Source organism: Panthera onca, chromosome B2 (assembly GCF_046562875.1).
Source record: "Panthera onca isolate mPanOnc1 chromosome B2, mPanOnc1 haplotype 2, whole genome shotgun sequence".
In the NCBI taxonomy this organism is placed as follows: domain Eukaryota; kingdom Metazoa; phylum Chordata; class Mammalia; order Carnivora; family Felidae; genus Panthera; species Panthera onca.
The window spans coordinates 142933547-142952215 of record NC_138343.1 but is presented as its reverse complement, the minus strand read 5'-3'; the positions used below and the strand labels follow the sequence as shown (position 1 = coordinate 142952215).

Sequence of the window (18669 nt, the reverse complement as noted above, 5' to 3'; positions counted from 1 at the left end):
GGTCACAATGTCTTCCCAGGATAAAACTTCCTCAATTTTGGGGGCATCTGGGTGGCTCAGTCAGCTAAGTGTCTGATTCTTGATTTTGGCTCAGGTCACGATCATACCGTTCATGGGTTTGAGCCCCCTGCTTGGGATTCTCTCTCTCTCTCTCTCTCTCTCTCTCTCTCTCTCTCTCTCTCTCTCAATAAATAAATAAACTTAAAAAAACCCCCACAAAAAACCCCAATAAAAACATACATAAAACTTAGTCAATTTATTTACAGCTCTGAACTCTTTAGAACCCAGGAAAGCCTGTTCTTAGGGAGCCCTTCGGGGAACAGGGAGATAGGTCCTCATAATTGTGCCTCCCTTTAATCTTAATCCAAGCTTCTAAACACCTATCCCTTTCATCTTGAAGAGGAGTCTTTTCCCAGGAGGCTTTTGATCCTTCAAGCAAAGAGACACCTGAAAGAATGCTCAGCCCATGCCCAGATATGTCAGAATACCCGGGTCCACAGATGGGACACCAATAAAGTCTGCTAACACAAGCAGCTGTCTGACATATTCGGCCACTTTTAAGTGGTTGATCATTAATGTATGCACTTAAAGGTTGGGGAAGGTCACTGAGTGGTTCCAACAGAAGAACATATCACCCCATTACACCAAAGTGGTAAGAAGATTAATTTCCCAAACCAGAGTAGGTGATGTGGCCAAGAGGAGAGGGCCACATGCTTGCTAGATCTGAATGCCCTGATTACTTCTTCTGGGATATTATGTTAAAAGTGCGGGTTTAGTCAGTGAAAATCAGAGACACAGATCATCTGAAGCAACGCATCAGTGATTCAGGCACAGGGGCTGGACGAAATGCTGCCCTAATGCACTTTGTCCGTTGCAATTTGTCTGTGAATTGCATTAAGAGAAACGACACTGAATATAACACATGATGCCACTTCATGTGTGGTGTATTGTAATGTAATATCAATAAGTTACTTGCCATGTTAATTTGCCTGTGTATCCAGACCTTAGGGCGACCTGACAGCTCAAGATAGCAGATGCTCTGATTTTTCCACTTTCCATGGTCTTTATCACCATTGTTTAAAATGTTTGCATAGAAATCTATTGGGTTGGTATCCCATAATTTAAATATTCTTCTACTTTTGTATGTTTAGATTGTTTTGGGTTTTTTTCTATCGCAAATACTATAGAAGCTGGAAGTATGCATGCATGTTTTCCCATGTTTTAGATTAGTTACTTAAGATGAGTATTTGCAAAGAGGGGAAAGATTAAAGACAGCAGGAAGCAGAGGGTCTGAAGAGCAGTGACTTGGCTAAGACATCTCTTTGTCTGTACAGCATTTCTCATGCTCTTATGTCATCTGTCTACACAGGTTGGTGAAGAACTTGACAATCTGATGATTGATTACTTTGTGGACCTTGAATGGAAACACTGCACCCCTATTATATCAGGGGGAGGAAGTGAAGTGAGGAAAAACCTCTTGTCTAGATACAATATTGCTTTTTGTACAACACAGTATGAAATACATGTATTTTTGAAACTTTAAAAAAATGTTTATTTATTTTTGAGAGAGAGAGAGAGAGAGAGAGAGCGAGCAAGCAAGCACGAGCCAGGGAGGGGCATAGAGAGACGGGGACAGAGGATCCATGCTGACAGCAGCAAGCCTGATGTGGGGCTTGAACTCATGAAGCAGGAGATTGTGACCTGAGCTGAAGTCGGATGCTTAACAAACTGGGCCATCCAGGCGCCCTGAAATATTTGCATTTCTATGTTACTTGTCTTGTTTCAAGCTTGTATTTTTTTCTTTCCTTTGCATTCTCTCAAAGCAGGTTGATGGCCCATGGGAGAAATTATTTCCTTGGGCAAACAGATAGAAGACACTTGTACAAAAGGCAAAGAACACATCTTTCAGATGCCCTCCTTTGTTCTGTTGAATGGCTTCAAAGAAGAGTTTACTGGGAGACCTGGGTGGCTCAGTCGGTTCAAAGTCTGACTTCAGTCCAAGTCATGATCTCATGGTTCATGGGTTCGGGCCCCACGTTGGGCTCTGTGCTGACGGCTCAGAACCTGGAGCCTGGATTCTGTGTCTACCTCTTTCTGCCCCTCGCCTGCTCATGCTCTGTCTCTCTCAAAAGTAAATAAAAGTAAAAAAAGAGAAGAGTTTACTGTTTTTATTTTCTTTATTAGGAATTAAAATAGGAGACTTTTGATGAGGTCTTGTTTTAAAGAAGCTATTTTCTTTGAGAAAAAAAGTGCTTCCCCTTTTGATGCTTGAGATTGATGTGATGAAATTTAGGAAAAACTTATATGACAGTTGCTTGTGTTTCTTCTGGGTGATTTGTTTAGAGTTATGTGTACATCTAAGATGCTTTAAAGTCTTTATAACAGATTTCTCACTTTCATATGGGAGATATAACAGCAGAATTATGGAATCTTGTAGCCTCTGGTTGCTGGAATTGTCCACCTTTGTAGAAGCGTTAGAAAATGCTGAGAGTGATTTCATGGGGGTTATTTTGTTGTTGTTGTTGTTTACTTATTTATCTTTGAGAGAAAGAGGATGGGGCAGGGGGTGGGGAGACAGAATCCCAAGGAGGATCTGTGATACCAGTGCAGAACCCGACATGGGGTTCAAAACCGTGAGCCGTGAGATCATGACCTGAGCCCAAATTGAGTTGGATTGCTTAACTGACTGAGCCACCCAGGTGCCCTGATTTCATGGAGTTTTAAAGTAGGGTGCCCAGGAATGCTGGGTAAGGTCAGAGCGAACCCAAAGAGAGTGCCTACTGTGTGCCAGGCACACAGTACAGCTGTGTGCTGTACAACTGTCCGCCCATTTAATTCTCAACCCTAGGGGGTAGGAACCGTCATGTCCCCCTGTTTCACTCAGCATCAGTAGAAGAATTTGGACAAATGGACCAATAAACTTGATTTTCTAGCTAAATGCTTGATCCACTGCATTGTCCTTGGGGCCATGAAGCTGTTCCCCACTTCCAGAAGGTGACCACTTTGTTGAGGCTTCTCTAGGGTCAGAAGTGGCTGCTGATTGCCACTCCCAAAGAGGTGCATTCTAAGAACAGAAGAAAATCATTGCCAAGGAGAATGGTTATTGGGCCTGGTTTTAGCAATTTGCAAAGTCCAATAAAAAATAAATCCCAAAGCAGTCATATGTTTCAAATCTGAATGTTAACAGCTGTGCTCTTATTTCTTTGCTGACTATAACTACAATGCTAAGCCTTTTCTCTGTGTTTAGAAAAAGCTCTGCCTTCACCTTAATGTTCTGGCCATACGAGCCAACTGTCCTTTCCAAATTTACCCCCAATTCCTTATTTCCTTCTTTAGATATTTATTTCTTTTTAAGGAGAGATCTCTACAGGGCTAAGGTTTTAAAACAGCAAATTGTGCTAAATTCTTAATCCTCCTCTAACATCTGTTTATGTTTTTGGAATATATATATATATATATATATATATATATATATATATATATGTAATGTTTTTAAGAAGTCTTTTTACCCCTGTCCAAAAAGGAACTCTAAGAACCAATTTTTTCTTTATTTCCTTCCTTTTTCTTCCTGCCTTCCTGCCTACCTGCCTTCTTTTTCTCTTTTGGGTTTTTTTTTAGATTACTTTAAGGGGAAATAATCCCTTAATGTGTATCCAAGAACACTGAAAGATGTTTGGACATTTTCTATTCCTTTCTGGCCTCTGAGTTCTGAGTCACCGAGTTTGTGTTTTTAAGTCAGCACCTATGGGCAAAGTTCTCTTTCAAAACTAAACTAGTCCCCATGATTTAAAATGCCGACCAACCAATGAACCAAAAAATCCACTCCCTAAAAAAAAAAGGATCAAACCAACCAAAACCCCCCCTCAAATTTAACCAAAAACCTCTCCAAAAAAATCAGGTCCTCATTTTGGATCAAAGCCAGGCAACATTTTCCCCAAATTCCTCCTGCTCTATAGAGAGAGTACATCTCTGAACATGCCAAAGGGAAATTCAGATATGAGCAACTCTTTTAAAATTCTTATCTTTTAAATATTCATAATTTTCCAGCTCTTTACTATCATAAATTCTTTTCATTAGAAAGCTCACCTTGGAAAGGGCGGAAGGGAGGAGCGAGTTCGGAAGGCGCTGTTTTCCCGGCTCCCTGCTTGCTCAGAAAGTGTCTGGTAATGGGATGGCAGGACACCCGGCTGTGGGTGCTGGAGGGTTCTTAGCTCCAATCTGTGAGGACTGAGATGTGTCCCTCCAAGTCTATCATCACCCAGGTTAGACAGGCCCCACTGAAGCCTCTCTGGTGGGTGGGAATTCTTGGAGGCAGTGATGCCTGAATTTTCTAAGGATGAGCCTAGGATAGCCATTAAGCTAGAAGGGCATAGGGCTGGGGACCTAACTTACAGCTGCATTTGCATGGTGCTTTATACAATATTGAGACGATCTTTCCTTTATTCATCAGAGAATGTAGAGAGGGCTACTGGCCAGGACTGTGGGGTGGGGTGAGGGAAGGAAGACCACTACTTTCAGCCCCTTCATGGAGACCCCACCGATGAGGAGCCTCTTGGGATAGAGCTGTGACCATGCTGGAGATTGGGCATATTGACAGACTGCCAATGGGAGAGGCTGGTGCACGTATGTTTGCCTGAGTCTGCAGAAGGGGCAGGCAAGGCTGGAAACTTGGCATCACGGGAGGGGAGAAGCACTTCCGGGTTTCATCATGCATGCTGTGATTTGTCTCCTTGGTTAAATCTCTGGGTCCTGGAAGCTGTTTTACTAACAGTCCCTTAAGGAATGGAGAACCATGGAATCTCTCCAGTAATCTCGCCCACATGAACTCCAGTGGGTGGTGAAGCATCCTGCTTCATTTTGCCTCGGAACGATTGGGGCACCGTGACAGCACAAAGGCAGCTGAGGTGGGGCTTTGCAGCAAATAAAGGGACATGGGCATCACTTCCCATACCGGTGTGATTCTGTGCTTTGTTGCTTGTTTTTTAAGTGCTACTGTGGCAGTCAGTGGCATGAATGGTGGACACCCAGTGGTACTCCCTTCCACTGAATTTCTTTTTTTTTTTTAAGTTTATTTATTTATTTTGAGAGAGACAGAGACAGCACGAGTGGGGGAGGGGCAGAGAGAGAGGGAGAGAGAGAATCCCAAGCAAGTTCTGTGCTGCCAGCACAGAGACTGACCTGGGACTCGAGCCCACTAAACCGTGAGATCAGGACCTGAGCTGAAACTCAAAGTCAGATGCTTAACCGACTGAGCCACCCAGGTGCCCCCTCCACTGTTTCAGTAGCATCTGTCCCAGTAGATTCTCAGGGAGCCTCACAGGTACCCTAGAGGTTGTCTTCTCGGCCTTGAGCCTCCTACACCCCGGTGGGGTGTTTTCTGCTGGCCAGTCCCAGCCCATGTTACTCTGCCTTCCAACATTTGGCCAGCCACTGTGGATCAGTTCTGGCTCAGGTCCTCCTGGAGAATTTCCCCACTACTCAGTGGGCTTCAATCACACCTTTTCAATGAGATCTGAATGCCAGCCTTAGAAAGGGGGGTGGGTGGTGATCTCTTTTTCAAGTGTGTTCTTTCGTTGAGCATTCTCCTTCATCTCTTGGATAGCCTCTAGAGTTCTTTTTATCCCTTGACAGTCAGCTCCCTGTTATGGTTATATAATTCTTTATATTAAAGTCTCCCTGTTAAAATTATTGTGTGATTTCTGTCTCCTAACTAGACCTATTGATACAAGATGATAGTAGGGATAATTGATAGAAATACTGAGTTTGTTCCCTTATACATTTTACTTCCTTCTTATTTGAAGCCTCTGTCCTGGTCCCGACAGGTGCCAGCCCTCCGAAGCTGTGAGTTAGTTGCATCAGCGGGACTGGGTCCCAAGTAGCTGACCCCCAGGTTCACTGAAGATTTCCATACTTGACGAAATGACTGGAGAGAATGGATGAGAATTGATGATATAACACTAGCTATGCATGTGGGTGAGGGGAACCCAGAGAAAAACAGCTTGAATTTCTTGTCCATGGGGATGGGACCTCAGAATCAGAATGAAGTTGAAAGAAAATAAACGTGAGACTCCCAGTGAATCTGCTTTATGATAGTTACAGTTTTTATGTCAAATCACTGACAAATACATAAATATAAAAGCTGGCATGGATTTGGCAATGCTTCTACAAACTTGTATTTTATTATTTATAAAGCATTTAAAAACACTTGAAAAAGTGGTACATGGTATCAATTTATTTACTTAAAATTTTTTTTAAAACGTTTATTTATTATTGGGAGACAGAGAGACACAGAGCATGAGCAGGGGAGGGGCTGAGAGATGGGGAGACACAGAATCGAAAGCAGGCTCCAGACTCTGAGTTGTCAGCACAGAGCCCAATGTGGGGCTCGAACTCACAAACAGCGAGATCATGACCTGAGCCAAAGTCGGACGCTTAGCCTATTGAGCCACCCAGGTGCCCCTCAATTTATTTACTTTTATTACTAGGTCTATAGATGTGAGGATTTCCTGCCTGAAGGTGGTAACTCCACAGCCCCTCTGGGATCAGAAGCTCACAGGTCTGGAGCTGGTGTTATAAGAATGGAAACAATGCTGAAAGCCAAGTGTGCATTAATATACAATATGGAGATCGTATCATCTTTTAAACAGTCTTAGCAAAAGACGCAAAAATCTGGCTTTCATGTGCAGTGTCTCTGTGTCCACTGTGTATTTTTCTTTGTCCATACTTTGAAAGGATAAGCAATCATTGCTTGTTTGTTTGCACTTCCTGGGAGAAGATGCTACTCTGGATGAAATGCATTGGCCCCACCTAGGCAGGTGGAGGATCCCATGAAAGGAGCAGTTGGCCGCCTGCCACTGGCTGGGTGATGCACAGAGAACAACCCTGGAGCGTGCCCTGGAGCGTGCCCTGGAGCGTCTACACCCTCATCCTCATCCTTATTTCCCCAGTTTTTCTTCTGGAACAAGTGGAAGCCTCTGATGCACTTATCTCCTTCTCTACCTTCCCTATTTTAAAATTAGGATGCTAATATTTGTGAAGTCATGAACTAATGTTTAACCTTTTCTGGCATCCAATATACATGCTTATTTGGCTCCATGGCCCTGGTCTAGCACCCCTACGTTAATCCAGAGAATCGAAATACCAACAGGAAAAAGGAAATGAAGAAAGCAAATGCAACATTAGCTACAGAAGCATTTCATTTAACAAAATCAGGAAAGAGAGCATATCTCCCTAAGTTTCATGTGATAATATAAAGTGATAATACTTTGGTTGCTTTAATTTCATTTCCTCTGCTCTGTTTTCCCTTTGACCATTAACAACACTCAGCTGTGTCCCTTTGTGACCCAATGGCTGTGTGCCTGAGAGCCTGGGGCTGATGAGAAGTGGACCCTCTTTCTCTCTACCAATTTTTAAGTTGTTTTCTTCATCCATCGCCAGCCCCTGAGACTCAGCCCTTAACCTTGTGAGTTTAGTGTTTGGCTAAACTGGAGAAGAGAATTAATGATGGTATTGGAAAGACTTTCTTGACAAAATTCACTTTCTGGATATGGGAAATAAGGGTTCAGGGCTTCATAAATATGACTTATGGGGCAATTAGACATATTGGCAGCCTTTCTGGGTCCAACATGGATGTCTGGAAATTATATGTCAACTCCCAACCTCATGCTAGATTCTGTAGTTTTCTGGCTTTGCCATGGGGGTGGGGGTACATGGTGATTAAATAAATGATCCCAGAATGAAAGACAAAAAGAGAGAAAACAAATGATTTCATAAAATGGGAGAAAAAAGGAAAAATGGAATTTTTACATTTTGATATTTTTTCTCCCTTGGACTTTCACCAAAATCTTAGTTTCCTTAGTGCCAAGGTTTTTTTTTTTTTATTTTTTTTTTTTAACATTTATTCATTATTGAGAGACAGAGAGAGACAGAGCACAAGCATGGGAGGGGCAGAGAGAGGAGGAGACACAGAATCCAAAGCAGGCTCCAGGCTCTGAGCTGTCAGCACAGAGCCTGACGTGGGGCTCGAACCCACAAGCAGTGAGATCGTGACCTGAGCCAAAGTCGGACACCCAACTGATTGAGCCACCCAGGTGCCCCTCCTTAGTGACAAAGTTTGACAACTCCATGTAATGACTTAAGAAAGTCATGCTACCTGACTGTTCTCTAGTTCAACACAGACGTCCACCCCACAGCCCCAGTTGTGGATGCTGTGACGCTCATGTCTACTCCCAGAAGGAGAAACTGATTGTCAAGGGTGAAATGAATCGGATTCAAGGATGCAATCTTTACTTGTTTGTCTATAATGATAATAAAAGCACGAACAACCTCAAACATAAGTTGAAATTGGTGACTGGCGGAGGATAGGGGAAAGGGCTTTCCTTTGCCCATGACCTTTCCTTCCCACCGCGGTCATCCTGGCAGTGTTCACCCCCTGGGTCTCAGTTTCTCCTGAGCTCCTATGTGCTCCTGTGCCCCTCTCAACCCACCTCATGTGCATGGTCTTGCTTCGTGCTGGCGTATGGGGAGTGTCTGGTGAAGTTGATCTGAAAATACTTAATAATGATTAACCAGCGTTGGATCAGATTGCAGATGTTCAAAAGAAACCTGTATGGTAAAAAGGAAAGCAGAATGAGAAATACTGATTTTGTTTCCAAAGAAAAACCACATAGAATTTTCTGGGTTGTGGAAGAGTTTTAAGAACTGGCTCCAAACACGAGTTCCTGCTCATGGTCCTGAGCAAGCTCCCAACTTAGCCAACACCTGTGCAGTAACCTCCTGGGCTTCTGTTTCACCACCCGTGAGAAGCGGTTGTGAAGCTTGGGGCTCATGATGAACAAAGGGGGAGGCCAAGTGTGGGCCTGCCCAGCTCCCAGGCCCCTCCTTCCTGCTTTGTTTCTCTTCTGGCTTCCACACAGGGACTCAGGGCTTTTGGCAAGTGTGCAATCAGGACATTCTAAAACAGTTCTCATTTTAAAGATTTGGTGTAAATGTTCCCCGAAGCATGTTTGATCATGAATTCTAGTTTTAGTCTTGGGAAACATGGATGTAGGCTTACATGGATAGTGGGGACCCATTGGCCTGAGATATCCCATTCCCTGAGGACCTGAGCTCAGCTTGTTGCCAAACCCCCTTACCTATGGTGCTAGTGGTCCAAATGGCTTATTGGGTGAGCTTGCATGAGGGTTCACATTTATAGCAGGTAAGCCAATTTCTCAACTCAGGGGTAACCAAGGGTTTCTGTGTGTGTGTGTTTTTTTAATCTTTATTTATTTTTGAGAGAGAGAGAGAGAGAGAGTGAGTGCAAGCGGGGGAGGAACACAGAGAGAGGGAGACACAGAATCCAAAGCAGGCTCCAGGCTCTGAGCTGCCAGCGCAGAGCCCGATGCAGGACTCGAACTCACGTTCGTGAGATCATGACCTGAGCCGAAGTCGGACAGTTAACCAACTGAGCCACCCAGGCGCCCGGTTTCTGTGTTTTTAACTGTGGGTCACAGACATACTCAGAAATCCAAAGGTATGTGAATGTTGTTAACATTTTCTTCATTAGAATGATGATTTGATGACATATCGGATAGAGGGTTAGTATCCAAAATCTATAAAGAACTTATCAAACTCAACACCCAAAAAACAAATAATCCAATTAAGAAATGGGCAGAAGGCATGAATAGACATTTTTCCAAAGAAGACATCCAGATGGCCAACAGACACATGAAAAGATGCTCAACATCACTCATCATCAGGGAAATACAAATCAAAACCATGATAAGATGTTACCTCACACATTCCAGAATGGCTAAAATGAACAAATCAGGAAGCAACAGATGTTGGTGAGGATGCAGAGAAAGGGGAACTTTTTGTACTGCTGGCGGGAATGCAAACTGATGCAACCACTCTGGAAAACAGTATGGAGGTTCCTCCAAAAATTAAAAATAGAACTACCCTATGACCCAGCAATTGCACTGCTAGGTATTTATCCAAGGGATACAAAAATGCTGATTTGAAGGGGCACATGCACCGCAATAGCAGCGCTATTAACAATAGCCAAATTATGGAAAGAGCCCAAATGCTTATTGACTGATGAGTGCATAAAGAAGATGTGGTGTATATATACAATGGACTATTAGCCGCACAAAGAATGAAATCTTGCCATTTGCAACAATGTGGATGGAACTAGAGTGTATTTTGCTAAGTGAAATAAGTCAGTCAGAGAAAGACAAATATTATGATTTCACTCAAATGTGGAATTTAAGAAACAATCAGAGGCACATAGGGGAAGGGAAGGAAAAATAAGACAAAAACAGACAGGGAGGCAAAGCATAAGTTACAGACTCTTAAATACAGAGAAAAAATTGAGGGTTGCTGGAGGGGAAGTGGGTGAGGGGATGGACTTAAATGGGTGATGGGCATTAAGGAGGATAGTTGTTGGGATGAGCACTGAATGTTGTATGTAAGTGATGAATCACTAAATGCTACTCCTGAAACTAATATTATACTATATGTTAACTAATATGAATTTAAATAAAAAAAAATAATGATGATCTGAGGGGGTCTGAGCATTAGATGTGACTTGAACATGAGTCAAATGTGTGGAGTCTGGTCACATCCTTTTTCTGATGTCAGTAATCCTTCCTAATCTTCATGATTGAGGTTTAGTGATGAAAACATGAAAGGCTCAAAATTATAGCAGTAAGTGAAGATTCAATGCCAGCTTGCCAACGTGAGCCTTGTAGTGGTCACCCAATGGAAGTGGCCCATGTGTCTATCTGGATTCCTGATACTAAGTTCAGGAAGCAAATAGCTCTGGAGAGTGAGGGATAGTTATAGTAGATCATGTGTGCTACTTATTAAAACAAAGGTTGCCCAAATGTCCTTAAGCTGTGGTTTTCAAACTTTTTATCCATCAGAGTTTTCTTCAAGTGAAATACTACTCTAAGTAAGCGAATATTAAGATGGATGAATCGAAAACTGGGTTGGCAACTGGGCCTTCACTCTTGGTTTTTCCTCCTTGGCTCTGTGCATGAGCACTTCTGTGGAACCGTCTGCCTCTTAAGAAATGGTTGGGAGGCCTTTCGCTGAAAGGAGTGACTCTTTGGGATGCCTGGGTGGCTCAATCAGTTAAGCATCCGACTTCAGCTCAGATCATGATCTCACGGTTTGTGAGAGCTGCACTGACAGCTCAGAGCCTGGAACCTGCTTCGGATTCTGTGTCTCCCTCTCTCTCTGCCTCTCCCCCCGCTCATGCTCTGTCTCTGTCTCTGAAAGATAAATAAATGTTAAAAAAAAAAAATTAAAAAAAAAAAACCAAAAAGAAAGGAGTGACTCTTTGGAATCTACCTGGTCCATGTGAATTAGACCCGTCCTGGACTAATCAAGTATCCCTGAAGCCTAGTGTTGACCCTTGGAACCCTCTTGCCATCAAAGAAATACGACATTTGGCCATAAAATAATACTGTGCCGATTCTGACTCACAGAAGACTCACTCAACCCAGGTGAGCATTCAGAGCAAATCATCTTCTAAGCCAACATGTGGAGAAAAACAAAGTTTTACCCTAACTGGCTTTTCTGTTTCAAATGGAGAATGAAACTTGGAAGACGGTGGGAAGGCAGGCTGGCATCTCTGAGATGCAGTGTTCAGGACAAATGAAATGTCAGAATCTCATGTCCTGATTTACTCACTGGTGTATGAGCTCGAGGGGTGGATAATACATATCTTCCTCTTTTCCTAAAAGGTCTGGGTTGGGCCAGATAACACTTGGAGGCTGACTTCAGAAAGCTCTGTTTGGAAGGCTCGTGCACATCACATGATGAAAGACGTGAGGATGGTCACCAGGCCACTTGTTCACTGTGCCAGGCTGGGTCTCCATAGCTTCAAATTCATTCCAACGTAATTGAAAACATGTGCTAAAGTGTGCATTTTCTTAAGGTTCAAAATTTCCCTGTGGTGTACTTTCCATACCATTTTGATTTAAAAGCAGAGAATGACAATACTGTGGCCAAAAACGTGTGTCAGTATATAAGTGTTTTAAAACAAATCTTTTAAGAGTAAAAAACCCTGAAGAATAAACAGAAGACTGAATCATAGTTCTTAGGATTAAGGCAGGTGAGGAGCCTCAAGGAAAAGGCTTTAAAGTTGTATTTCTCAATGCAGTGTCATTACAGGTCATAATTTAGTACAAATGTTTAATACTCTTGCTGTCTTGAAAATGATTCTTCCATCTGGACGCTATGTCTGTGACTTCCACAGAGAGGGGAGAAAAAGTGTCTGCCCGTATTTATCCTGCACAAGCTTCCGTCTGTGGCAATATCAAATGCCTATGTGGACCAAGCAGTAAATTATGAGAGCGAAGCCAACAGGTGGAGGCTGTGGCCACCTGGACACAAGGGCTCATTTGAAGGGAGCTGCCATTGAGAAAGGCCAATGCAGTGTTGTCACAGCTTCTGGTTTTTCAGGAGAGCCTGAGAATCGATATGTTGAATGTAAAAAAAACTCCTGATTTTTAAAGTTATAGAAATTAAAGATGTAGCTATACCGCTGGTGGTCCAATCAATATCTCTGAAGGCCAGACCAGTGCCAGGGCAATAAGTATCTGGTATGCAGAGTGTGATGCGGGTCTGAAAAGTTAGCAGGAAGCAGAGTCTTACAGAAAGGTGGGACAAGTACTCCTGTTGGGGTAGAGTGGGGTGGGAGAATACGGTTAGTCCCATCTCTCTTTACCCTAATTGAAGTGGGGACGGGGAGGGCGGGACCCCACTTCGAGGTGGTGTGCAGGGAAAGGCTTGGTTTTGCCGCCTGTGTGTGGCTTTCCTGCGCGTCTCCTTGACCACCCGCACGGCACCCTTCACTTCTGACACTTTCGGTTATCAAGTGTGTGGAGGCTCTTCCCCACACCAAGCGATCCTCTGTGACACCAGCGGGGTGACCTACAGTTTAACTCAATTCTGACACCATCAGCCCGGAGAAAGCGTCAGATTCTACAGGTAAGGGCTCAGCCCCACAAGTTGCGCCCCCCCCGCCCCCCCCGCCCGCCCCGCCACTTCAGGTGCCAAATGCAAGCAGTAGGTCCCCAGGTTATCCCAAACTTCTGTCTAGTTTGGTTACAGATTGGTAGTTCAGGTTCAGTTGGTTTACTAGAGCAGCTCACACAACTCAGGGAAACACTTATTTCCGTTTACCAGTTTATCAAAGGATGTGATAAAGGAACACAGATAAGCAGCCAGATGAAGACGTACATAGGGCAAGGTCTGGGAGGGTCCTCAGTGCAGAAGCTTCTATCCCCGCAGAGTTGGGGGGCGTCACCCTCCTAGTGTGGATATGTTCACCAACCTAGAAGCCTCCTGAACACTGCACTATTGGGATTTTAGGGAGGCTTCCTCAAGTAGGCATAATCAATTATGAACTACGTTTTTAGCCCTTCTTTCCCCTCAGGAGAGTGAAAGGTGGGCTGGAATTTCCAATGGCTTGGTCTTTCTGGTGACCAGCCCCCATCCAGGAGCCCACTAGAGTCACCTCATTAGAACAAAAGACGCTCTTTGTGCTCTTATCCCTTAGGAGTTTACAAGAGTTGGGGCACCTGGGTGGCTCAGTCGGTTAAGCATCTGACTCTTGATCTTGGCTCCGGTCATGAACTCACAGTTTGTGAATTCAAGCCCCGCATTGGTCTCTTCGCAGATAGCGCACAGCCTTCTTGGGATTCAGTCTTTCACTCTCTCTGCTCCTCCCCTGTTCTCTCTCACTCTCTCAAAATAAATAAACTTAAAAAAAAATGAGAGACATGATATCATCACAGATCCTACAGATATTAAGGGATAATAAACGACTATTCTGAACAAATTTTATTTTAATAAATTTGGCAACTTAAATGAAATGGACACATTCCTTGAAAGATATAAACTACTAAAACTCACTCAAAAAGAGATAGACCTAAAAGTCCTATTAAAACTAAACATTGATTTTATAGTTTTAAATCTTCCCACAAAGAAAACTTCCAACCCAAATGCTTTCACTGATGAATCATACCAGACATTTAAGGAAAAACTTATATCAATTTTACCCAAACTCTTGTGGACAATTGAAGAAAAGGGATACTTTGTAAGCCATTTTATGAAGCTAACATTATCTCTCTTTTTTTAAAAAAATTTTTTTAACGTTTATTTATTTTTGAGACAGAGAGAGACAAAGCATGAACGGGGGAGGGTCAGAGAGAGGGAGATACAGAATCCAAAACAGGCTCCAGGCTCTGAGCTGTCAGCACAGAGCCCAACGCGGGGCTCAAACTCACGGACCGCGAGATCATGACCTGAGCCGAAGTCGGACGCTTAACCGACTGAGCCACCCAGGCGCCCCACTAATATTATCTCTTTTTTAAAAAATGTTTTACTTATTTTTGAGGGAGAGCACGGTTGGGCAAGGGCAGAGAGAGAGGAGGATAGAGGATTGGAAGCCGGCTCCTCGCTGACAGCAGTGAGCCTGATGCGGGGCTCAAACACATGGACCACGAGATCATGACCTTAGCCAAAGTTGGAAGCTCAACTGACTGACCCACCCAGGTGCCCCAAACATTACGGGTAAATGATAAAAACAAAAAGTGGACAAAGACATTATAAGGAAAGAAATCTACAGGCTAACATCATGGGGATAGTTGTAAAAATTCTTAAACTTAGAGCAAATTGTATACAACAATATATAAACAATAATATATCATGGCCAGGAATATACTATATTTATCCCAGGAATGCAAAGTTGGTTTAAAACTTGCAAATTAACATATGTAATTCACCATGTTAACAAACTAACACACACACACACACACACACACACACACACACACACACACACGCATACCAAAAACTAAACCATATTGTCAAGAGCATTTGCCAAATTCAATATCCCTTTATGATAAAATCTTTCAGTTAACTAGGAACAGAAGGAGACTTCCTCAACCTGATAAAGCAGTCTGTCCAAAATGTCTTCTGTTCTCATTTGCCTCAGAGTCAAATACACGCAGAGTGATGGATAGTATGGAAATAGCATAAGCTGCTGGGTCAGAACACTTATGGAACCACAGCCTTCCCACTGCTGTGCTCATGCACTTGTTAAAGAGCCTCTCTGAGCATGCATACTCTCCTCGGTAACACAGAGATAACGAGCAAAGAAGCTATGCTTTGTTGCTGCACAGCATTGCTTGTATACCTTAAAGTCAGTACTTTCCGCTTTTCTTCCCCTGGTTCTGACGAGGGGAGATTGGCCCAGGGTGGCAGGTTTCAGCATGTTTATTAGCCACAAACATTTACTACAGGCCTGCTCTGGGTAAGACATGAGTAGGCTCGCTCTGGTCATTTCCTCCTTTTTGGAAGGACCTGGAGAAGTGAAGTGGGGAAGAGGCTAGGAGGCCATCAGAGCAAGATGAGGCATCCGTAAATCTTCAAACGGGCTCTCTCTGGAAAACCCAACCAGGGTTTTGGCAAGAGACTCTCATTCTGGGCTTGCAGAGTGATAGATGTCCAAGCTCCGGTTTCTAGCTGAGATTACATCTTAGGGTGGAACACGTGGAACCTTAATCCGCTGAGACGAGTGTCTTTGTAACTCTACAGCGAGCACAGCCTCCAAGCTCAAAGGGTTCACGATGGGAAGCACCTCCTGTACTTCAGGGCTCAGCGGGACAGACACTTACACCAAGACCCGCTAGTCATTTACTTGCGTTTAGTTTCATCCCTTGCCGGTGGGGGCTGTTCCACCACACTTAGTAACGGGACCGTTTGGGGTTCATTTTCCCAGGGTTGGTATTCAACCTTTGTTTGGTCTTCACTCATGGTCTTTCAGGATTCTGGAGGCAATGGAAGGCTTCCAAGGAGGTTCGTTAGGGAGGTTAAAGAGGAGAGAACTTGATGGGCAGGTCCGGCGGTGCCCCTGCCAGCCAATCAGCCCCATCCAGCGCGAGATTTCACCACGTGCATCAGACACTAAGAACTCTGAGAAGCTGCTGGTGGGGGTAGAAGCATGTCATTGAGACATCAGCGTAGCAGCGATGATGACCAGAACAGGTGTTCCCATCCACTTAAGACACACACACACACTCGCACACCTACAGAAACACACACATACTCACATACAGAAGCACACACCCACACCCACATAAACACACTCACACACACACATACACTGACAGTCACACACATACACATTCACATACAGAAACACATATTCACATACACTCACATACAGAAACGTGCCCACCTGCAGAAACACACACACACACTCACACCTGCAGAAACACACACTCACACCCAGTACACACACTGACAGTCACACACATACACTCACACATATGCACACTCACATAAGCACACACCCACACACATACACACTCATACACACACACCCGCGAGATGCCACTAGGGAGAAAGTGAGGAGACGGGGGGCGGAGGTGAGGAAAGATTTGTTAAGAGACGGTTGTAAGGTGAAACAGACCAAGTTTCACACCAGGAAAGACAGAGCTACCCTATTTGGGAAGTGCACCATCAAGGGTGAATGGGATTAGAAAGTCAGAGGAGAGGTGATATAAGAAAGAAAGGAAGTAACATTTGAAACATTCATGTAAATTTTAATCTTAGAACCACAGCAGTGAACCTAGAAATCACATTGGACATGTTTATTTTTTTACTTTTTAAAAATTTTTAAATTTTTTATTTTTTAATGTTTATTTATTTTGAGAGCGAGAAAGCATGAGCTGGGGAGGGCAGGGACAGAGAGAGAGAGAGAGAGAGAGAGAGAGAGAACACCAGTGGGGGAGGGGCAGAGAGAGAGGGAGAGAGAATGAGAGAACACCAATGGGGGAGGGGCAGAGAGAGAGGGAGAGAGAGAATCCCAAGCAGACTCCGCACTGTCAGCACAGAGCCCGATATGGGGCTCAAACTCACAGACTGTGAGATCAGGGCCTCAGCCAAAATCAAGAGTTGGATGCTCAACTGACTGAGCCACCCGGGAGCCCCTGGACATATTTATCATTAGAGCCCATTCAGCCACCAGAGACGGGGGTTTCTCACGGCTCTGCTCCACGCAGGCTTGCCTCAACCCCTGTGCCACATCACTGCCCTCCTCTCCTTCCTCCTGACGTCCTCCCTTCTTGTCTCTCCTCCCCTGGACAGGAGCAAAGCACTTCTGGTTCCTCCCGTCTCCTCTGGCACAGCATCTGTCGGTGGTTCAGGTTACACCTTGCACATATTTCACCTACCACTTGAAGCAACATGTCAGGGTACTTTCCTCCCTCCAGAGAATTCTGGCTCCAGCTGTTCAGCAAATAAAAGTTTTCCTTTATTATATTATAACTCTTCTTAGGTGTGTGGGTTAGCATGTGATGGGTGATATCAGCCTCTGTTTGTAGTGCACTGTTTTACAGGTGTAGAAAGTCGCGTGGCTGGAACACAGTCTTACACTCACACTGGACAAATCTTTGCAGCTATACAGTTATATTCACTATTGTCTCAATATTCCCATCCTTGAAATGGGGTTGGCAATAGTTGTAAGAATTAAGTGATGGTATATTTTGATGTGACTTAGAGACTCTGCAAAAGCGAAGGTTATCACCAATTTGCAAGTCTAAATGGCATTGTTCATCGATTTTTGTTGTTGTTATTGTTCTTGGGATGACCGCTGTTTTCCTAGAAGAATTGGTCCCAAATATGTGGGACATCCAGTAATACTGTTTGTTTTTTTTTAATAGAAATGCACTGATATTCATCAGAGGGCACTTTTGGGTATGGGTCTTAGGGCTTGGGGTAGGACATGTGGAGGGGAAGGAAAGATGTGGACCAAGGTGAAGAATCTGGAACCAGAGTGGAAATCAACCAATACGACAAGCTGGTGATACCCAGAACAAATGGGAGTGGCTGCCATCGTTTGTTGCTGAATGTTTTGCTGTTACCACTCACGTCCAGGGCATGGACTTCTTTTCCTGACTGATGTGTGTGTCAAAGTGGGGTGTGTGTGTGTGTGTGTGTGTGCACGCGTACATGCACACCTGTTTTGGGGGGCCAATCTTGCTGGAAGGGGAACTTCTTATCAGAGATAAGAAGCCAGAGGGACCTTCTCACTCTTCCTGGACACTGAGCGCCCTTTCTGTATGTGACTGTTTCATAACGTTATGTAAACAGCAGGAGGGAAGCACTAATCCCGTGGGCATACTTTACAACTGGAAATGACAGTGTCATTTCTCTCTCAGCCAGGCATGGCGTCTTTCAGCTTCCCAGGCCTGTCACCCTATTCTAGGTGGATGAAGACCTTTATGACAGGAGGGGATGAAAGGGTTTAAAAACTGGAGAGGGGGAAGGCCTCTCTACTGCAAAGATGAAGGGAAAGCTAATTCCACAGCACTATACCCATCACTAGGGAGGTCAGCATGGCTCAGGGACAAGGTGTATGACATTCGGCATGAAGGAGAGAAACCCATAATGTCAAGGAGGCAAACTTGTCTATTTCCTGGTGTAACTGAATGCCACTTAGACGTGAATTAAGTGCAGAGTCTTAGAACCTAGCTGGGTTTTCACCAGTGGGCCAGCCACCTTTGTCTTGGTTTTCACGTGGCCCCAGAGGTGAGGGGGTGGCCTGAGCGAGAGCTCCGGGAACAGAACGTTGGCCACAGTGTTTTCCACGACGGTTTCAGAGCTAGAACC

General features: G+C 44.1%; 1 long non-coding RNA gene across 2 annotated transcripts in view; it reads left to right on the top strand.

The window, feature by feature from the left end:
* Positions 1-14842, top strand: part of LOC132667812 (uncharacterized) — a 61073-nt gene extending 46231 nt beyond the window's left edge. For both annotated transcript variants that reach the window (XR_013555844.2, XR_013555843.1), the window contains one exon: positions 1370-14842. This is a non-coding gene — a long non-coding RNA (uncharacterized LOC132667812). The remainder of the gene's footprint in view (positions 1-1369) is intronic.
* Positions 14843-18669: the final 3827 nt, after the last annotated feature.